Source organism: Dendropsophus ebraccatus, chromosome 15 (genome assembly GCF_027789765.1).
Source record: "Dendropsophus ebraccatus isolate aDenEbr1 chromosome 15, aDenEbr1.pat, whole genome shotgun sequence".
Classification (NCBI taxonomy): domain Eukaryota; kingdom Metazoa; phylum Chordata; class Amphibia; order Anura; family Hylidae; genus Dendropsophus; species Dendropsophus ebraccatus.
In genome coordinates this window covers 63,456,550-63,480,734 of record NC_091468.1, presented here as the reverse complement: position 1 = coordinate 63,480,734, position 24,185 = coordinate 63,456,550, and positions in this window count along the sequence as shown.

Genomic DNA, 24,185 nt, shown 5'->3' with positions numbered 1-24,185 from the left:
AAGCTTAAATTAGCAGCTGAATTCATCAAAATGGAAAGTTATACTTTTACTGTCAAAAACCATTTAAGAAAAAAAGTGGGAAATACACAATAGGTTGGGAGTGGAAAAGCAAATGTGCATGGAATCTGGTAAAGTGACCTTATATAAATACAAGGAATTACACTGTATAAATTTAATAAAAATACATAAAATAAATATACTTTGGCCCCAAGTTAGTTACCTAATATATCGTAGTTAGAGTAATAAAAACAACACAAGCTTAATGTGTCTGGTTTATGGCCGTGTCTACACTAAATTGCTCTGCGCAGAACAGGAAGTTTTAGCTTATTATTAGGACTACAAACTGCATAAGTTTAGGGTTATATTACATAAAGATAGTAATAATGAAAATTGGGGGGGGGAGTGCTGCGGAATCTGTTGGCGCTATACAAATAAATATTATTAATATTCTTGAAAAAATATGTTTAATTTATAAACTTAAATTGCCAAATAATTCCAAAAAATACCTATGTTGCCTCTTTCTGCATTCTTATTTTCATTAAAAATAAACACCTATATTTAGGCTATGTTCACACTACGTAAGTCTCCGGACGTAGCGCGTTCCGTGAATAAGCGGCCGGAGACTTACGTAGTTTGCGTATAATGGAAAGTATATGATGTACGGCTGCACAGTTCCCACTACGTACAAACTTACGCCCGGATCGCACGCAGCGGCGTAAAAAATGAACCAGACCATTGTTTGCGGACGAAAATGCCGTAACTTACGCCCGTAGCGTTACATGCGGTCCCGTACGTAGTGGTGATTTCTTCATTTTTGCAGCTTTTTGTGCCGATCCAAAAGGTTCTGTGGGGTGTCCGGGGCTAGGCGAAGATTTCCAAGTAGGGCTACGTAGGGCGCTCGGAAAGTGTAAGTAGACTTCGGGCGTAAGTTCGTGGTCCCTACGTAGCCGAAAATATGCGGCCGGACATATACGCAGTGTGAACACAGCCATAAACTGTGAATGGTGTCAAAGAGGAAGAGTCTATCATCCTCTGGGTCCTAGCGCCGCCACGCCTCATGGTGTTGTATGCCTGCCACTTGCATAATCAGCCATGTGCGCTCTGCATACAGTACAGTGAGGTGTAGCAGTTTGAAGGCTCTGGGAATAATAGACTTTGCCTCTTTGACACCAGTCACGGCCCAAATAAAGGTGTTTATTTATGAAAATAAGAACACAGACACAGGTAACAAAGGTACAGTATGTTCTGGTTGCTTTCATTGATATCTGTCCAGCGCTGCCATCAGCTTAGTAGGCGGTCAGGAGGTGACAGATTCACTTTAAATGTCCAAAATGAAAATTATGTTTATATAAAAGACTAAACATACTGTTTTGTTGTTAGACTAAAGAGTAAATCCAATTAAAATTTTAATAACAGAATTGTATATTCTTTGTAGTTTTCATTCCTTTAAGCAAAACAATTCATATAAAAGCTAAATGTAGTTGTGTTCATTCATAAGTATCAGGGCGGGGATTTATTAAGGTTGTGCCCCGGCGCATGCCTGGAGGAAGTCACAGATTCTTGTGTGCCAGCTGTATCCTCTGCTCACCCTATGGGAGGGCAGGGGGCGCGGCAAGGCAGGGAGGAGGCTCCCTAATTTCTTAAAGGGAACCTGTCACCCCCCGTGCCGGGGTGACAGGCTCCCGACCCCCCGTTAGAGACCCCTATACTTACCTCATCGCGCCGGGTCCCGCTTCTGAAGATGGTCGGGTCCCGGAGATCTCAGCCGCCGCAGCCCGGTGCGCGCGCTGAGAGATGAGTCCAACACCCATAGAGAATGACAGGAGAGTCCAGCGCTCCGTCATTCTCTATGACCGTTGGACTCATCTCTCAGCGCGCGCGCCGGGCTGCGGCGGCTGAGATCTCCAGGACCCGACCATCTTCAGAAGCGGGACCCGGCGCGATGAGGTAAGTATAGGGGTCTCTAACGGGGGGTCGGGAACCTGTCACCCCGGCACGGGGGGTGACAGGTTCCCTTTAAGGTTCCTCCCAAGCCTGATTTCTTAAGGTTTACGCCGACAAAAATCTAAACCACCTGCAGAGCAGGTATAGATTTTTGTACAATGCCTGCACCAGGCGCAGGGCCGGCAGCCGGCCCCCATCTTGTTTAATATACTTCTATAATAATTTTTTGCACTAAAATAATTTATAAATGTTGGTAAAGGTTAAAAATTATAGTGATGCGGCTTTATTGAACACTGTTATCCAGCCCATTGGGGACCAAGACTAAGAGCGATGATAATCATGGAGGATGATAGCACTATGAAAGCAAATAAAGGGTAAGCAAGGGGTCTGCAAAATTAAGGCCCCAATCAGAAAATACATCCACCTGCATGTATAGGTAGCTAGATTCTTAAAGGGAATCTGTCAGCACCCAGACCCAAACCGAAGTGCTGACAGTGTACTGTAGGTGTCAGGGAACTTGTGGGCATGGTACCTTTTTTTAATGCGTCCAAGGTCTAGATTCTGTGCAAGTTTGGGTCTTGTACTGTAATGAACTGTCAAAAAGAATTAGTGTTTTGGCGTTTGCGTCGCGTTTTGGCACGCCTCACCACTACTTCCCCCTCCCTCTTCTTTATGGTCCACTGATCTCCAAGGCCATGCACTTCTCGTCATTGCCATTCATGCAGACACAATAGACTGGAGGAGCAGCACATGCACAAATTTTTGCCAGCAGCAAAACATGAGAGCAAGAGGCCGGCCAGCAGAAAATATGGAGAAAAGAGAGAAGGAAGTAGTGGTTAGGTGCTCCAAAGCACGGCACAAACACCAAGCCACTACTCCTCTTTGACACTTCATTACAGTACAAGACATTGCACAGAATTTATTCCTCGGACACATTAACAAAACGGTGACATACTCATTGAAGAGTCTCAAAACACAGGACTAGCCAGATATCCCTCCGGGAAGGGCCCAGCCAAGTGGCAGCTCCTGTTTGGAAACCACCAAATCCACCATATTAAGTGGCCCTATAAGTCAGGGTAATGACAAGGGATAAACCAAGGCTAGGTAACCATCCACATACAGCTGTTTCAGGGTGTTGCCCCTCATCAGTGTGGAGCAGGATTCTGGCTAGGTGGGAGCAATGCCTAGTAGAGCCATAAGAGAAACAGATTGCTGAACTCAGGGAGAACAGCCAAACGACAACACTGCCGGCTGCTAGTGAAAGCGCTCAATGCAGTGAAGTCCTAGGTGCATTGCCCCCTGGGAAACATGAGTATGCAAAAGAGGAGTCCGTGGAGCCTCATTAAAGAGTCTCAAAACACAGGACTAGCCAGATATCCCTCCGGGTAGGGCCCAGCCAAGTCTTGGTTTATCCCTTGTCATTACACTGACTTATAGGGCCACTTAATATGGTGGATTTGGTGGTTTCCAAACAGGAGCTGCCACTTGGCTGGGCCCTTCCCGGAGGGATATCTGGCTAGTCCTGTGTTTTGAGACTCTTCAATGAGGCTCCATGGACTCCTCTTTTGCATACTCATGTTTCCCAGGGGGCAATGCACCTAGGACTTCACTACATTGAGCACTTTCACTAGCAGCCGGCACTGTTGTTGTTTGGCTGGTCTCCCTGAGTTCAGCAATCTGTTTCTCTTATACTTACAAGTAGACTGCCTTCTCCAGTACACTGTCAGCACCTTGGGTTGGGCTGGGTGCTGAAAGTTTCCCTTAAAATAGTGTTGAGTGAACATGTCAAAAATGTTCAGGTTCGGCAATATTATCCAAGCACAAACATTTAAAGTTTGATTCCCGAAGCTGCAATAGTTCACTCAACACTACTCTTAAAGTGCACTTTAGAGTTAAAATATCCATGAATAAGAGCACACTGGTTCAGTTTCATGCATAAGCCCTATTGGATCAGAATGGGGCTCACGTACAGTACCAAACCAAACCAGAAGATTTGTCTTGTGCTGGTTCAACAGACTTAAACAGATCAAATAGACTAGAGTAAATCTAGTCATTGTTAAAATAACATGGACCTGGCTAAAATGGATATTTAGAATTGCAAAACTCCTATAGAAAATATAGAAAAAAGTGAGGCCGTAATATCACTCAGAGAGCCACCACTTTTACATCTTATACCACTGGTGAATCATTTCCCATCAGATCCTTCATGAACTGCGGATCATCCTACATCATCTACCTACTGGAGTGCCAATATGGAATACAGTCCATTGGTCGCACCACCCAGAACCTCCGCAGCAGGATTAACCAACATAGGGCTAATGTGGAAAAAGGATTCCTTCTGCATAGCATATCACAGCATACCATTGGTTGTACCAGGTCCAGTTTCAGCCCCTTTCGTATCACCCCCATTAAGCAGATACCTTGCGGAGGCCATAGATTTCTAACCACATTTTTAATTACCTTTGCTTTGTACACCACTGGGGTACGCCATGTAGCGCCTAACAGTACTACACCATCGTTCGGGGCCGGGGGGGCCGGACACTCTCCCTCCTCCCATTGGCTTAGGGCCCTATTCCACCGGACGATTATCGTTCAGATTATCGTTAAATCGTTCGAATCTAAACGATAATCGTTCGGTTGAAATGCAGTTAACGATTAACGACCGAACGAGAAATCGTTGATTGCTTTATAAGGGCCCTATTCCACTGGACGATTATCATTCAGATTATCGTTAAATCGTTCGAATCTAAACGATAATCATTCGGTTGAAATGTAGTTAACGATTAACGACCGAACGAGAAATCGTTGATCGCTTTATAAGACCTGGACCTATTTTTATCGTTGCTCGTTCGCAAAACGTTCGCAAATCGTTCGCATTGAATAAGACATCGTTCGGTAGTTTGCAATAGATACGAACGCAATAGCGAATAAATAGCGTAGACAAACGATTGCAATTACGATCGCAATTACGATCATAAGTAACGATTATCGTTCCATGGAAATGAGTGAACGTTTTCAGGTCTTTCGCAATAGCGGTCGTTTGAGATCGTTAATCGTTAACGATTATGCAAACGATAATCGTCCGGTGGAATAGGGCCCTTAGGCCGGTCACGTGACCTGAACTCCGCTCTCAGCAGCGGTCTTTGACAGATAACTAACATCTACTACGAGGGCTTTGTACCCCGCCGCAGTCTTAAGGGGATTCGATGCTGCTAACATTGTATTTGTTTGCCTACAAAATAATAAGAGTTGATTGTTGCTCTCTGCATTCCCTAATACAGTACTATAATATAGACCACCACAAGCATTGCTCCGTACATATGTATTTACATGTACATCTGTTTACTAATTTGCATGAGTGGGCGGGATTGGCGCCTTTTTAAACCTTCTGTTTGTCACTGTATCCTATGCACTGTATCTGATGAAGAGAGCTTAGTCTCTCGAAACGCGTTATATTTGTGCTATAGAGAATAAACGCTTTTTACTTCTTTCACCTAAACTTTTGGTCCCATGACTTTGTGAAGACAGCGCTGTTTTTTTCAAGGAGTTTGGCAATTTTTTATCTTTCCTAATATGTTCAGGTGACCTCAGAGGGACGGACCCTATACTGTACACTATACACTGGCCTCTAGAGCCAATATTAATCCTACAACTGGGCATGCAAGATCTAACTATCTCTGACGTGACGTCTCAAGCTGCAGCCCAGCCATTTAGCGGTTGTAGTGGGGTCCCGCCTCGGTCGCTAAATGGCTGAGCCACCTTGAGACGTCACATCTCAAGCCGCAGCTCAGACCAGGAAGCCGGACAGGAGAAACGGGGCGGCGCGATCCGGGACCCGGCGCTGGAACCGGGGAGGTAAATGACTGGCGGCGGCTATATCCACCCCCTCCCCGGCCGTACACTAAAAATAACCCCCGTCCGGATTACCTCTTTAACTATGTGTCTCAGCATTCGCAGGTTGCTGTTGTTCTACGTAGTGTGAATAGTGGTATTGGATGTGCTGACCATTTTTGGTTTAACTGTTTTACAGACTACGGGTACTATGACACAAAGTAATTTTTCAATGATCAACACTTAACCATAAACAAACTCGAACGACCTGAAATCGTCCACCCAATGACATGGAACAATGATCGTTACTTATGATCGTTATTGTGTTCGTCCTGTCGACACCACTGCGTTCGCCGCTACTGCGAACGATGTCTTATTACATGCAAACGGTTTGTAAGCGATCAACGATAAAAATAGGTCAAAATTCTACTAAACGACCAGCGATTTCTAGTCTGCTATTACACTAAACGAATATCGTTCAATTCCGAACAAACGATAATCGTTCCGTGTAACACCACCCTTTAGGTATATGCACACAGAGTAAATCTGGCGGAATTCCGCCTGGCTCTCCGCCCATCCCATAGACATAGAAATTTTTGGGGCGGATGATAGAATCCGCCCGAGCATAGGATGGATTGTATGTGACGGGCGGAACTTTAAATGGGAGCAAGGGGGAGGGGTGCGAGCGTCGGAATAAATGCTAGAAATGCTAGAAAAGCTGCCAAAGATTTTCTTGCCATTTTTTTCTGCTGTTTTTGACCTTAGCTGTGATTAGCATTTCTTCTTTGCCCTTGGTGTTTTTGACTTTAGGTGTGATTGCCTTTTATTTTCTATCTTTGGCTTTTTTGAGGCAAACTAAAGAAATTCCATTGAATTTTTTGAAAAACTGCACCAGTGCAGCAAAAAAAAAAAAAAAAAGCTAGGATGCCAAGTAGGTATGGCATTTCATAAAAGTTAAATTGATTCATAGCTAATATCTGGCCACTGGCCTTAAAAAGAAAAAGGCCATGGGGGGGGGGGAGGGGGGTATTGGCATTTTTCCCAAAATTTAATGTAGTTTGGAAACAGTCTAAGGCTATGTTCAGACCCTGTATGACACCAGCCAGATCACGGAAGGGAAGGTGTCAGATAAGATCATCCCTGCCGGTACTGCAGTATCGGCCAGATAATCTTTAGTGTAGCTGAATTCTGATGAGGGCGCATCTGTGCGCGCCCGCATCAGAATTCTCCACATGTCAGTTTTCTACGGCGCTCCCAGGGATCCCAGCCAGAGTGTATACTATGGGAGGGATTCTCGAACAGTAAGCCAGAGGTGTACGCCATGGAGAAGGTGCAGATTCCCCCCTTCTCCCTGGTGTACGCCTCCCGTGCGTCCCGTGGGCAGGCTGGCGGAGCTTGCGGGGGCGTGATGAGGCGGCGAGGAGGCGTGGCCTCCTCCCGCGCCTCATTTATCATGATTTACGTCTGCTCGCAGGCGCAAATCATGTCGCAAATCTACACCTGCTGGAAGCAGGTGTAGATTTGGTACGCCGGGCACATTCACTAAGAGGTGTACGCCTCTTAGTGAATCCTGCCGCGAAAAAGGGGGCAGAGTTTAATATAAGACCGACGTACTTGTACATCGGTCTTCATAAATCCCCCCCATGTGTATACACTCCGGCCGGGATTCCCTCAGCCTTCAGCACAATGTAAGTTCTGTACTAATTACTGATTACTATGGAACTTACGCTGTGTGAACATTGCCTAAGGCTTCAATTCGAGCATAAGGTTCTTGTATTAATTTTAAATTCATATCAGATAAAACCCCATAAGCCCCCGTTTTTTTCGTTCGATTTTTGCATAAAACATGAAAAAAACGAATTATGAAGGACGTATGAACCCAGCCCAACTTGATGTAAAATATTGTTTATTAGTAGTAAAGACCACATCTTAAATAATTCAAGCCATCATAAAAACCAGAGGAAGAGAACAATAAATTGGATATTTAAAAAATAAATAAATAAGAAAAACAAAATTATTTATGTTATCCAATGTTTTAATCTCTGTATTGAGTTATTCTAAAAGAACTTTCTGCTATATTTTCCGGAATAAAACATGCCATCTAGAGATGAGCGAATATCAAGCATGCTCGAGTTCGTCCGAACCGGATAGTTCTGCATTTGATTAGCGGTGGCTGCTGAAGTTGGATAAAGCCCTAAGGCTATGTGGAAATCATGGATATAGTCATTGGCTGTATCCATGTTTTCCAGACAACCTTAGGGCTTTATACAAGTTCAGCAGTCCCAGCTAATCAAATGCCGAACGTCCGGGTTCCGACGAACTCGAGCATGCTTGATATTCGCTCATCTCTAATGCCATCCCAGTATGCCATTCTCATGTCACACAGAGACAGGATAGGAATGCACTGAGGGCGGACTTCTCCTGGCTTGTTCTCACAATTAGTCTAGGTGTGAACACTCACACACGGACCAATCCAAAACTTTTGACATGTCTCTGTGTTTTGTAGCAGTGCATCTTTAGGCCATGTTCACACAACGTGAGACACCGGTCACGGAACGGCCGGTGTCAGAAGATCATCCCACCTGGTACTGCAATCCGCATCTGAATTCCCTGCTGTACATAATGGAGCGTACGGCCGGAGCCGCACACTCCATTGTGTGCATTGACAGGTTTGACATGTCAATTTCTTGCGGCGCCACAAGGGATCCTGGCCGGAGTATATACTATGTGTATACACTCTTGCCGGGATTCCTTAGAAGGCAGCACTGTGTAAGTTCCGTAGTAATCACGGCCATTGTTACAAAACTTATTATAAAACTTACATAGTGCCTCATTTTGTTTGAGGTGTTCCAAAGCCAAAATGGGCTCAGGAAACATCCCATGTGATTCTATTATTTTTGCCGGGAATATACTTAATATTATATTAATACTCAATACTATTTCCACTTGTCAAATATGAAGGAAATTAGAATAGCTTGGGCAGAATTTACAACATATAATGCAATAATTGGTGATCTATACCTGGAAATATTCACAATGCCTTTAAAGTGCGGAAGACTTATGGGATAGTGAATTTGGAAGGTATGACAGATCCACTGGGCTTAAGTCTTATTATTTTCCAAAATTTACAGTCCACAGATAAATTACCCGTTTTCTATTACGGCAAGTGAAAGCGTATGGTGAGAAAGAAGAGATTAGTCAAAGGCAAAAGGTACAAGAAACTCGTATAAATTGTAGAATGTACCTGTAAAAAACTTTTAATAACAGCAACAGTTCAATAAAATTATATTACAAACTATATGAAAAAAGATATTAGAAATAGAACTGAAGTGTTTAGATAAAATGTATATTACGGTACTATATACTACATGGTCAAAAGTAGTGGGGTCACCCACAATAAGGCTGGGTTCACACTACGTTTTTGCAATCCGTTTTTTGCAAAAAAAAACGGATGAAAAAACGGATGCAACTGTGTGCATCCGTTTTGATCCATTTTTCCATTGACTTTCACTATATAAAAGAAAAAAAACAGTTTAAATCGGATGGGTTTTTTTTTTTACGGACACAAAATGTAGTCGACCTCATTTTTGTGTCTGTCAAAAAAAAAAGATCCTTTTTTTACAATAGAAGTCAATGGAAAAAACGATCAAAACGGATGCACACACATGCATCCATTTTTTCCATCCGTTTTTTTTTTCTTTAAAACAGATTGCAAAAATGTAGTGTGAACACAGCCTAACAGAAGCTTTAAAGGTGAAGTATCACAGACTGTGAAAACGGCAGGTAGGTGGGGGTAGGTGAGAAAATATCAAACAAATGAACTCACCCATCCCCCGTGCCTCTGTACCGCCACTCTCAGGACCCTGTCTGCCATTTTTAACAGTTCGTGGGACTTCCTCTTTAATGATTTACTATTCTAAATCTATAGATATTAAAGGGGTTGTCTGGACAAAGGTATTTTTTTTATATATAGTGCCCATGAAGGTGAGAAGTAAAAAAAACATGCACACCTGGCAGAACCAGTCTCTGTTGCAGCAGGCTTCCAGGTTCGATGGTGCGACATCACAGGCCCGCTCAGCCAATCAGTGGCCACAATGGTGTCCCACCTCAGCAAGTAATTGAGTGGGTTTGTGATGTCACAGCCCGAACCCAGAAGTCTGGGTAAACCTGGTGCTGGTGGGGGAGCGAGGGAGGTAAGTCTGTGTGTGTGTTTTTGCTTTTTTTTTTTTTTTACTTCCTGCTTCTATAGGCACTATTTAAAAAGAAAAAAAAAGAACTATGTCCAGACAACCACTTTAATATGAAGCTGATTTTTTAGTTTTTGGTGTGCTTTCTTATAATAATGATCAGTATAAGGAATCAAAAGATTTCTTATATCCTATGGGGACTAAAAGTTTTGTTGAATACAGAATTAGGCTATTTTCACACAATGTCAAAAATAGAGAAAAGGCGGCCAATTTAGCAATTTAAAATAACGTCTGTTTTTGCCGCGATTTAACTGACTTCAATGGCAATGCATTGAAGTCAATGGAAAGACGGACGTCCAATGTATTGAATAACGGACGTTATTGCCGCAGACGTCAAAAAAAATTTTCATTTTCATTATTTTCGGACGTCCCGGATTTTTTTTATTAGTTGTTCACGCACAGTTTCTCTCTTGTCACCGTTTTTTTCTCCGTTTTTACTATGAAATTCAATGGATTTTTCAATTAAAGCCACTTCCAAAGGCCAATTAGTTACCCCAATCTAGATTAATGTACAAACGGGCGTCATTGCTCTAAGGGGAGGCCAGACAGCTAAATGACGTCCGTTATTTTAGACTCAAAATAACGGAAGTAATTTTAAACGGAGCTGAAAAGACATTGTGTGAACATAGCCTTACCCTCCCTTAATAAAGGTTCAAATCACCCACCTTTCCCCATTTCCCAATTAAAAAGTGCAAACAAATAATTAAATAAACATAAGTTTTATCTCTGTGTGTGTAATTGCAGAATTAAGATATAACTTTAATGATCACATATGGTGAGCGGCAAAAAAAAAAATTGCCAAAATTGAAAATTTTTGCGAAAAAAAAAAATATACATATTGAATAAAAAAAATTATTAAAAAGCAATCAAAAAATATAATCCAGACCAAAGTGGTACAGATTTAAAGTACAAACCAAGGCACAAAAAATAAGCTTTCACATAGCTCCATAGGTGAAAAAAATAAAAGCATTAGAAGGGTGTGAAAAGGGCATTTTTAGGCCTATTTATATTTAAAAAATATAGTAAAAAAATTTTAGGTTGGAAAATAAAATAAATCTATATAAACTGGATATGGCTGAAATTGTAACAACCCAGAGAATGAAGAATAATGTGTCAGCTTAATCATAAATTGCATTGCGTAAAAATGAAAGCCTCAAAATCACCGGAAATCCATATTTTTTCAATTTGTTTTTTCCTGTTTCGCCATGCATTTTATGGTAAAATAAAAGGTGGCATTTCAAAGTAAATTTAGTTTTGCAAAAAATAATGTGAGCAGCAAAAAAATTAAAATAAAAAAATCGCTGTGCCCCTAAGGCCCCGTTCACACTGAGCAAGAACTTCGGAATTCCGCTGCGGATTTGAAGCCAAAGCCAGGAATGGATTTGAAAAGAGGAGAAATCTGAGGATTTTCTTTATGACCTGATTTCTGTTTACAGTCTGTTCCTGGCTTTGGCTTCAAATCTTTGGCAGATAATCTGTCAGATAATCTTTCTGTGTAAATGCACCCTAATGGTGCGTTTACACAGAAAGATTTATCTGGCAGATTTTGGAAGCCAAAGCCAGGAAAGGATTTAAAAAGAGCATAGATCCCAGTCTTCCCTTTATGACCTGATCCCTGTTTATAGTCTGTTCCTGGTTTTGGCTTCTAAGATCTGTCAGATAAATCTGTCTGTGTAAACACACCTTGAGTCAGGGTGCATTTACACAGAAAGATTATCTGACAGATTATCTGCCAAAGATTTGAAGCCAAAGCCAGGAACAGACTGTAAACAGAGATCAGGTCATAAAGGAAAGCCTGAGATTTCTCCTCTTTTCAAATGCATTTCTGGCTTTGGCTTTAAATCTTTGGCAGATAATCTTTCTGTTAAAATGGACCCTTAGGGTTAACAATGATTAGAAAAGATGGACTGCATTGGTTGATGCTTGATTTTATACGCCCGTGGCTGAAATAAACACCCAAATTCAGTAATTAGGAGGTGGAGCCCACTACTGTCGCCCATATAGTGGATCTCCAGCCTATACAGTATATAGCAGTAGATATGTAGCAGCCCAGGAAGGCACAGATAGAATGCACAATGGACCTTTGGAATGGCTGAGGCTTGTAGTCTTTACACCAGTCCTACTTTGGATCTCAGTGGTCACAAGGTCTTCCACAGGGACTCTGCACTCTCTGTAGGCCGGCACAAAAACACAAGGGATTACACTGGAGATGGTGGTACTTGTAGTACCTTGTGGTGACAGCCGTGCCAGTTCAGTAGCGGAGTGCTTTAGCTGTTTCGGAGCTTACTGCTTCATAATGAAGTAGGATGCAGGGAATCCTATAAGAGGTGAAGGGTTCCTTCTGTGACATAGATCCAGCAGACTGACAATATATTGTATATATATGTATATATATATATATATATATATATATATATATATACTAGAAAATGTACCCGGCGCTGCCCGGGTATAAAGTGTCAGTGTGTTAATTAGATTTGTTCTAAGGTGCCCAGGAGGCCAAGCTAAAGGTATTGTTTCATCTGAGTTAATCAGTGGAATTAGTGAATACCTGTAGTTCATAGTTGCAGGGGTTCTGTATACCCACAATGTATAGTTTTTAGGAGTCTCGCATATCTGTAGTGCATAGTTGGGGGGCTGTATACCTATAGTGTATATTTGGGGGGGGTTCCTGTATACCTGTAGTGTGTAGTTGGGGGGGCTGTATACCTGTAGTGTATAGTTGAGGGAGGTCCTGTATACCTGCAGTGTACAGTTGGTGGAGGTCCTGTATACCTGTACTGTATAGTTCGGGGGTCCTGTATACCTGTAGTATATAGTTGGTGCTGTATACCTGTAATGTATAGTTGTTGGATGTCTTCTATACGTGTAGTTTATAGTTTGAGGGTCCTGGATACCTGTAGTGTATAATTGGTGGAGGTCTTGTATACTTGTAGTATTTAGTTCGGGGGTCCTGTATACCTGTAGTGAATAGTTTCAGGGTCCTGTATAACTATAGTATAGAGTTGGTGGAGGTCCTGTATACCTGTATACCTGTAGTGTATAGTTTGTATAGTCCTATATACCTGTAGCATATAGCTGGTGGAGTTCCTGTATACCTGTAGTATATTTGGGGTCCTGTATACTTGTAGAATAGAGTTGGTGAAGGTGCTGTATACCTGTATTATAGAGTTGGTGTAGGTCCTGTATACTTGTAGTGTATAGTTTTGAGGTCCTGTATACCTGTAATGTATAGTTTGGGGTCCTATATACCTGTAGTATAGTTGGTGCTGTATAGTTGGGTCCTATATACCTGTAGTATATAGTTGGTGCTGTATACCTGTAATGTATAGTTGGTGGAGGTCTTGTATACCTGTAGTTTATAGTTTGAGGGTCCTGGATACCTGTAGTGTATAATTGGTGGAGGTCTTGTATACCTGTAGTATATAGTTTGGGGGTCCTGTATACCTGTAGTGAATAGTTTGAGGGTCCTGTATAACTATAGTATAGAGTTGGTGGAGGTCCTGTATACCTGTATACCTGTAGTGTATAGTTTGTATAGTCCTATATACCTGTAGCATATAGCTGGTGGAGTTCCTGTATACCTGTAGTATATTTGGGGTCCTGTATACTTGTAGTATAGAGTTGGTGAAGGTGCTGTATACCTGTATTATAGAGTTGGTGTAGGTCCTGTATACCTGTAGTGTATAGTTTTGAGGTCCTGTATACCTGTAGTGTATAGTTTTAGGTCCTATATACCTGTAGTATATAGTTGGTAGAGTTCCTGTATACCTGTAGTGTATAGTTTGGGGTCCTGTATACCTGTAGTATATAGTTAGTGGAGGTCCTGTATACCTGAAGTATATAGTTGGTGGAGGTCCTGTATACCTGTAGTGTATAATTTTGGGGTCCTTTATACCTGTAGTGTAAAGTTTGGGGTCCTATATACCTGTAGTATATAGTTTTGTGGAGGTCCCGTGCACCTGTAGTGTATAGTTTTTGGGGTCCTGAATACCTGTAGTGTCCTGTATACCTGCAGGGTTTTATTTACCCGTATGGCAGTGTTATTCAGTCACAGTGTGTCGGTATTGGTCATGTCTGGTATGGCGGTGTTATCCAGTCACAGTATGGCGGTATTGGTCAGGTCTGGTGTGGCGGTGTTATCCAGTCATGGTATGGTGGTATTGGTCAGGTCTGGTATAGCGGTGTTATCCAGTCACAGTATGGCAGTATTGGTCAGGTCTGATATGATGGTGTTATCCAGTCACAGTATGGCGGTATTGGTCAGGTCTGGTGTGGCGGTGTCACCCAGTTACAGTTTGCCGGTATTGGTCAGGTCTGGTATGGCAGTGTTATCCAGTCACAGTATGGCGATATTGGTCAGATCTGGTATGACAGTGTTATCCAGCACAGTATAGCAGTATTGGTTAGGTCTGGTGTGGCGGTGTTATCCATTCACAGTATGGCGGTAATGGTCAGGTCTGATATGACAGTGTTATCCAGTCACAGTATGGCGGTATTGGTCAGGTCTTATATGACAGTGTTATCCAGTCACAGTATGGCGGTATTGGTCAGGTCTGGTATGACAGTGTTATCCAGTCACAGTATGGCAGTATTGGTCAGGTCTGGTGTGGAGGTGTTATCCAGTCACAGTATGTTATACCTGTTGTGCCCTGTATATACATGTACTGTATGGATGGAGTAGGGGGCCCTGTATATACATGTAATGTATAGATGGAGTAGGGGGTCCTGTATATACATGTACTGTATAGATGGAGTAGGGGGTCCTGTATATACATGTACTGTATAGTTGGAGTAGGGGGCCCTGTATATACATGTACTGTATAGATGGAGTAGGGGGTCCTGTATATACATGTACTGTATAGTTGGAGTAGGGGGCCCTGTATACCTGTACTGTATAGATGGAGTAGGGGGTCTACCAGTTATTACTGTGGATGTTGTGAGGCAGCTTCCCTAGCAACCATTGCTCCCTGTGAAAATGAAAGCAGTAATCCTATTGGTTGCTAAGGCTCCAACTGCCGTGTCTGCTGCAGCTAATTATATCACCTGTGTTTGCAGTGAGGAGATTTTCCCATTCATCTCTATGGGGCGCCTCTCTTTCCCCTCCCCCTCCCCTCCTGTACATCTGGCGGGGACAGGAGCTTCGCAATAACCTTCCCGGGCACCCAATGTATCTGTGTGCCAAATTTGGGGTCAAACGGTTCAGGCGTTTGGAAGTCTATAGAGGACAGACAGACAGAAGGACAGACAGACAGACTTTGATTTTTATGATTATATATATATATATATATATATATATATATATATATATATATAAAATAGTTCAACAAAAAAAAATTCAAATCAACTGGTGCCAAAAAGAACCAGATATCTGTCATTTACTTCTATTAAAAATCTCAAGTCTTTCAGTACTTATTAGCTGCTGTATGTCCTGCAGGAAGTGGTGTACTCTTTCCAGTCTGGAGAGGAGGAGAGGATTTCTATGGAGATTTGCTGCTGCTCTGGACAGTTCCTGACATGGACAGAGGTGGCAGCAGAGAGCACTGTGTCAGACTAGAGAGAATACACCACTTCCTGCAGGACATACAACAGCTGATAACTACTGGAAGACTGGAGATTTTTTTAATAGAAGCAAATTACAAATCTCTGGCACCAGTTGATTTGAATTTTTTTTTCTTTTTTGTGAACTACTCCTTTAAGAAAGCACCATACAGAGTACGGCTATGTTCACACATGGCAAGACACCGGCCATGAACTGCTGCAGAATTCGGATGCGGGCACATCCGCGCGTGTCTGCATCTAAATTCCCTGCTGCACACAATGGAGCGTTCGGCTGGAGCCGCGCCCTCCATTGTGTAAACTGAAAGGGCTTCCTGTGGGATTCCTTAGAAGGTACCACTACGTAAATGTGTTACTTTGTTAATTTGTTAATGGCCGTGATTATTACGAAACTTACACAGTGGGAACATGGCCTACCAATGCATGTTGCCTCACTCTGGTCTATTATGAGGTGGCAGTATAGGTTGTGTATTTGTAACAAATATTTTTTAAGCATAAGATATGTCACAATGATGTAATGTTACTAATTGTATAGCTACAATATATACTAAATCTCATATATACAAATGCAATTAAAGATTGTGATTATGTTGCAATTTTATATAAAATTATATATAAATATATATAAATATATATAAAATTTATATAAATATAAATTGATAACTGTCCCTTTAAATTGTCGGCATTTCTTTATGAAAGTATACCTTCCTTCCTAAGTACAAGGCAGCATCGTATCTCCTAAACTGCTCGGATATGACTGATTACAGGTTTTTAAAAGCTGAACGCACCAATTAAATACATCTAAAACTGCAAAAGCATGATTTGCCAAAGGACTTCTGCAGGGGAAAAAAAAAAAAAAAACACTTTCACTCTATTAAAAACAACATCACTTTTATTAAGAAAAATCCCAGCACATGAAAACAACAGCAAAAAGAAACTGATGAGCTTTCAGATTGCCCTCTTTTGCATGCAAATCATATCAGAGGTTCTCATTAGCATAAATGCATGAGAAATTCTAAATGCTTTTAATTTCCAATCTCAGCCAGCAGTCGAGTAATTTGTCACTGTCAGGGTGAAAATCTAAAAAGAAAAAAAAAAAAAAAAAAGTAGAGCAAATGCAGAGCTCTCTGCTAAATTGGAATCATACGAATTTTTGATCTACTAATTGACTAATGCTGCCGTTCAATCGACTGCCTTGAAGGTGTAAATAATTCAATGTACATTTGGAAACATATAACATTGTATATCTGTTATTTAAAAAAATATCTTTTCATTGCTGCCTCCATGTGCCTGTATGACTTCCCTACAATGCCTGGGCATGCTCCTGATGAGGTTGCAAATGGTCTTCTGAGGGATCTCCTCCCAGACCTGGACTAAAGCAAAATTTTATGTTAAACATATTTTTCAAGAACTTTCAGTGATGTTTTTCTCATTTTCCATTTTTCTATCTATATTTTAAAAGTAATCCTGATATCTTTCAATTTTCATTCTCACCACTGGGGCTAAGACTAAGCTGAGACTTCCTGTTGTGTCTGTGGCGATAAGAGGAGGCTGCTGTAAAGTGATCTGTACAGCATTGCTGCGACATGTTACCAGTAGATAGAGGAGACATTAGCAGCTCCCTGTGGAATGACCTCTTGACAGGTAACAGAGCGTGCTCAGTAATGTTTCACATTCATCTCAAGGAGTCTATTTTCGTCTATGACCATGAGGCTTGCCGTAAAGCATGTCACTAAATGCTGCTAAAAACAGCTCAGGCAAGATGGCTATCCCCATAACATACAAAAAGTGAAATAAAAAAGTTAAAATCACAAAATATAAACAAATTGGGGAAAAAGAAGTTTTAGTATTTAACTCTTATCAGTAAAACAAAATCTAGGCAAACCATTCCCTATAAATTGATACACCTGTTTCTGTATAGTGGACATGGGAGTGAATTGTGGGAGTTGTGGGTGGATAAAATGATCCCCTCTACTGGTGATCTGTCTGTGCATACTCTCACTTAAAGGGGAACTCAAAAAGTTATATAGATTTGTAATTTACTACAATTACAGAATTTACAATTCTGTATAACTTGACACCAGTTAATTCAAAGACAATTTTTTTTCACCAGAGTACCCCTTTAAGCTTGATAATCTGTCTTGTTTTTTTCAGTTCACCCATCCAGTTGCCCTTTGCAGCAATTTCTCTTATGTTCTTCTTACACTACCGTTCAAAAGTTTAGGGTCACCCAAACAATTTTGTGTTTTCCATGAAAAGTCACACTTCTTCACCACCATACGTTGTGAAATGAATAGAAAATAGAGACAAGACATTGACAAGGTTAGAAATAAGGATTTGTATGTGAAATAACATTGTTCTTACATCACACTTTGCTTTCGTCCCAGAATCCTCCTTTTGCAGCCATTCCAGCATTGCACACCTTTGGCATTCTAGCTGTTAATCTGTTGGGGTAAGCTGGAGAAATTGCCCCCCACGCTTCTAGAAGCAGCTCCCACAAGTTGGATTGGTTGGATGGGCACTTCTGGCGTACCATACGGTCCAGCTGCTCCTACAACAGCTCAATGGGGTGGTGATCTGGTGACTGCGCTGGCCCCTCCATTACCTATGATAGAATACCAGCTGCTGCTTCTGCTGTAAATAGTTCTTGCACAATTTGGAGGTGTGTTTAGGGTCATTGTCCTGTTGTAGGATGAAATTGGCTCCAATCAAGCGCTGTCCACTGGGTATGGCATGGCGGTGCAGAGTGATAGCCTTCCTTATTCACAATCCCTTTTACCCTGTACAAATCTCCCACATTACCAGCACCAACCCCAGACCATCACATTACCTCCACCATGCTTAACAGATGGCGTCAGGCATTCTTCCAGCATCTTTTTATTTGTTCTGCGTCTCACAAACGTTCTTCTTTATGATCCAAACACCTCAAACTTGGATTCATCCGTCCACAACACTTTTTTCCAGTCTTCCTCTGTCCAACGTCTGTGTTCTTTTGCCCATCTTAATCTTTTTCTTTTATTGGCCAGTCTCAGATATGGCTTTTTCTTTGCCACTCTGCCCTAAAGGCCAAAATCCGGCAGCCTCCTCTTCACTGTAGATGGTGACACTGGTGTTTTGCGGGTACTATTTAATGAAGATGCCAGGTGGGGACCTGTGAGGCGTCTGTTTCTCAAACTAGAGACTCTAATGTGCTTATCTTCTTACTTAGTTGTGCAACGTGGCCTCCCACTTCTTTTTCTACTCTGGTTAGAGCCTGTTTGTGCTGTACTCTGAAGGGAGTAGTACACACCGTTGTAGGAAATCTTTCTTAGCAATTTCTCGCATGGGATAGCCTTCATTTCTAAGAACAAGAATAGACTGTCGAATTTCATGTTGAGTTTTCCTTTGAGCTCCAGAAACACAATCTGCTCAAAGGAAAGTCAGTTTTGTAGCTTCTGTAACGAGCTAGACTGTTTTCAGATGTGTGACAATGATTGCACAAGGATTTTCTAATCATTAATTAGCCTTCTGAGCCAATGAACAAACACATTGTACCATTAGAACACTGGAGTGATAGTTGCTGGAAATGGGCCTCTATACACCTATGTAGATATTGCACCAAAAACCAGACATTTGCAGCTAGAATAGTCATTTACCACATTAGCAATGTATAGAGTGGATTTGTTTAAAGTTAGGACTAGTTTAAAGTTATCTTCATTAAAAAAGTACAGTGCTTTTCCTTCAAAAATAAGGACATTTCAATGTGACCCCAAACTTTTGAACGGTAGCCTTTATTGGAGGAGGGGCTTTGTTATATTTTTAAAAACATTAACTCTTTAAAGACGGAGCCAATTTCGATTTCTGCACTTCCATTTTTTTCTTCCTTGTGCTTAAAAGGCCATAGCAGTTGCATTTTTCCACCTAGAAACCCACATGAGGCCTTATTTTTGCGCCACTAATAGTACTTTCCAATGACAGGCTGAATTTTTTCATAAAGTACACTGCAAAACCAGAAAAAAAATGTGTGGTGAAATTGAAAAAAAAAAAAACGCATTCTGTTTATTTGGGGGGTTTTGGTTTTATGCTGTTCGTCCTGGGGTAAAACTGACCTGTTATATATGTTCCTCAAGTCGTAACAATTACAACGATATATATACACATGTATAACTTTTCTTGTATCTGATGGCTTGTAAAAAATTCAAACCATTGTTAACGTAAATATGGTCCTTAAGGACCATATTCCCCCCTGGGGTTAAGTTTATTCCCCCCTGGGGTTAGGGTTACTCCCCCTGGGGTTAGGGTTATTCCCCCTGGGGGACTTCTAGTATATGCACTCTAATCTCTCATTGAGATCTATGCTGTATAGGTATATAGCATAGATCAATGAGATAGGCACTGGATTGCTATTTCCCTAATGCGTCCTCTTCTTTTTACCAAAACACTTGTTTCAAACACCTTTCCTCCATTTCATCATCTATGTGATTTTTAACACACGTGGAAATTGCTTTATGTAGCAAAATTTACCCAGCCAGGTGTCTCAATTCTCTGCAAACTGCTGTCCCCTGCCTGTTGTCATCTCTAGCAGCAGAGATTTCAAGACAGAGCACAGGGATCTGGGGTGGTGCTTAATGTGTGTAGGAGAGCGCTGAGACTGTGCAAATGCAAGCTAAGCCTGTCTGTCTCCATTGCTTAGACCAATGCTGCTTTTGTATTGTAATCACTGTTTTGCTGCAGCGTTGTTGCTTTCTTACTCTCTGCTCACATTTAACCTTGAAAAACCAGTGCATCAATAACCTCCCCACCCCTTCAGCTTATGATCAGCAGGAGCAGCAGCAATCTGACAGGACGGGACTCAGAGACAATGGACAGGTGAGGCCCTGCACTGGCATCCGCCCCGCTGTCCCGGCCTGCTTACCGTAATCTGCCCTAGGCAGCAGCGGGCAACTGTCCGACAGTCCCTGACCTGACTTGGTGTAACAAAGAAACGCATACAAGACAAACAAACACAATAGTCTCTAAGTAAACAAGCCAGGTCGATAACAATTCGTAAGGGTGGTACAAAATCAGTAGCCAGGAGAATATTTGAAAGTCAAGCCAAAAATCGGGAAAACCAGGGAATAGCATTTTCGAAAATAATGCTAGCTCAATCACACTCTAAAGAGGCTCTATTGCAGGCAAGGAAGATGGAGGAAGTAGTAGACTCAGCCCCCAGCACACTATAGAGCTAACTGGCTGTGCTGTCCGGTCTGGAGCTGGAGAAGCCACTGTAACCAGCATCTATGGATGTCGCCGTCACACCCCTAGGAATCGGGCTGGTTACCAGGGACACTGACGGCGCTTCCCTTAGGCCGGCTGCGCGCTCTGCTGGCACTAGAGTAAGGACCCAAGCAATGGCCGAAGTAAGGAGTGATGGCCGGGGCCAGCTCCTGACACAAACCACTGCTTGGACCAATTATGTATTTATGATGCAACACCTGCCCTGCTGCGACGTTGTTGCTCTTTTCCTTTCTGCTCGCATTTCACCTTGACAAACCAGTGCATCAATAACCCCCCCCACCCCTTCAGCTTATGATCATCATCAGCAGAAATCCACTGCTTAGACCAATGATGCTTTTGTCATGCAACCCCTGTCCCGCTGTGGTATTGTTCCTGTTTTCCTTTCTGCACCTTGTGCATCAATAACTCCCCCACCCCCCCTTCCCAGCCCCTTTTCAATATGAGATCTATAGTAATGTACTGTAAATCATCTCTCAGATTATTTTAGGGGATTAAGAAAAGGCCAGGTTTGTCCAAACCTAACCAAAACTTTGTAGAAACAAACTTTTAAAAATGTTGCTCATCTCTAGTTAATATGCATGTACCTGCAGGCTAGTAATTAAAAAAAAAAAACTTAAAGGAGAAGTCCAGTGAAAATTTTTATTAAAGTATTGTATTACCCCCAAAAGTTATACAAATCCCCAATATACACGTATTTCGGGAAATGCACATAAAGTGCTTTTTTGCCTGCACTTACTACTGCATCAAGGCTTCACTTCCTGGATAACATGGTGATGTCACTTCCTGGATAAACATGGTGATGTCACTTCCTGGATAACATGGTGATGTCACTTCCTGGATAACATGGTGATGTCACTTACTGGATAACATGGTGATGTCACTTCCTGGATAACATGGTGATGTCACGACCCGACTCCCAGAGCTGTGCGGTCTGTGGCTGCTGGAGAGGATGATGGCAGAGGGATGCTCATTGTCCCTCCAGTGCCCTGTGTCCCTCAGTGTCCCCCTGCCATCATCCTCTCCAGCAGCCACAGCCCGCACAGCTCTGGGAGTCGGGTCGTGACATCACCATATTATCCAGGAAGTGATATCACCATGTTATCCAGGAAGTGACATCACCATGTTATCCAGGAAGTGACAATACCATGTTATCCAGGAAGTGACATCACCATGTTATCCAGGAAGTGACAATACCATGTTATCCAGGAAGTGACATCACCATGTTATCCAGGAAGTGACATCACCATGTTATCCAGGAAGTGACATCACCATGTTATCCAGGAAGTGAAGCCTTGATGCAGTAGTAAGTGCAGGGAATAAAGCACTTTATAAGCATTTCCCGTAATAAGTGTATATTGGGGATTTGTATAACTTTTGGGGGGGAATACAATACTTTTGCTGAACTTCTCCTTTAATTGGAGTTATCACTGAAGGTATGTTCACACACAGAGCATCGCTGCAGTAACGCAATGAAGGACGGTTGGACGCAGTTAAATGATTACTGCAATTACATGATGCAGCAATGAAAATTCATATGTGAACGCGGCCCAACTAATCAGGCGGATTCATTCGGAAACTCAGTTTAATAAATTGACAACTCAGTCAGAAATGTATCCAATTAGCTGACAACTAAGTAACAGTATATTAGAAGGAGACAGCACTTAGTAGAGTGAAAAAAACAGTGACTTTTATTCACACCTCAATGTTGCGACGTTTCGGCTATACACAGTAGCCTTCCTCAAGCATAAAACCAAGTGCCAATACACACACTTATATATGTGAACACTACAATCAATTTCAAAGCATCAGCTGTGAATCATATAAACAGTGATAAAACAATTCCAAAGTAATCAGAGAATATAAATGTTTAGTGAAGTATATACAAAAAACATATATAGGTCATCATGTGTCTGTGTTCATTAATATTCATAAATATGTGTCATAGGGAGCGATCCTCACACCGATCACTCTATAATCCCAATATTCAATATATAAACAAAAACAACAAGTGACAATCATGTGTATACTATAAACTATAATGAAAACGAGGGAGGGATGTTATTACCTAACACACAAGGATGAATGGCGTCCCATGACTCCAGGTATACCAAGGCGCAGAAACAATGACTACACTGATGCCGCGTCACTATCCGGCTGCCGCGCATGCGCACAGCAGTCGGCTGTTCCGCGGCGGCCATCTTAAAAAAGGGCTGAGATGCCAGGAGTTCGGTAATAGTGAATATCATGTTAAGGCAATAAATTAATGATGCGAATCTATAAAGATGGATTATAAAAGGAAGACATAAATAATAGCAAAGCATATGTGTCGGTTGGTAGAAATATAAACTCACTCACAACCATAGTGAATCGTATTATGGACTTATATATATTAATATATGAGACGTCACCTTCCCGGGTGGACTGCGCCACCTTCTATGACTCTATGTCGAAACTCCAACCTCATGTTCATATATGGCAATCTACACATAGTGCTAACTACCACATAATCAACACAGCAGACCACCAATGAACCTCCGGTAAACCAAGAGACTATCATTGGGGCTGACGTGGAGTTCAACTCAAGTCAATTATTGAGGCAAGGGACAAGTTGCACTGTATAGTGCTTACAAAAACAAACAGTTCGTGCTTACACGAACAGATTACTCTCTGTAGTATTTATAGGGACATATTGCACCATATAGTGCTAACAAGAACACATTGCACTGTGTAGTGCTTACAGGGACACATAAGGGCAAATAGATTCGCATCATCAACCCACACTAATCCACACTGATTCCACCACTACCTTGACTTTACAGAAAAATTAAACAAAGTATAAAGTGTAAAAAGAATAATCAGCCTTTTAATAAACATAACTCCATGTGCATGAAAAGATGACATAAAATTCTGACATAAAATTCTGATGTAAAGATATTTAAATATAGAGTAAAGGGAGCCAAATAAAGTTTCCAAGCTTGTGGTTGGTAGTTTTCATCCAATCCCATAGATGAATTATCTAGAAGAAAAGAAATAAGAAGGTTACTGATCAAGGTAAATCAATATAAATAAATACAACTCTGTGTAATAGTGGCACTAGGTAACCTCCCACTACAGAGATGTGAAAGGACAGGATCACAGGGACATACCGCGTTACAGTCGTATCCCAGATGGTACATTCAATGGTATACTATCAGATGTTGAATTGCAAATTCAAACCATGTGGAGCAAGGCTATTTAGTTTATGTATCCACATAAGCTCTCTCTTTTTTAGTTCTTTGTCATCTGGAAGGGCACAGATGAAGAACTAATGTCCTTTTACCGCTATCTTAACACTATAGATGAGACGGT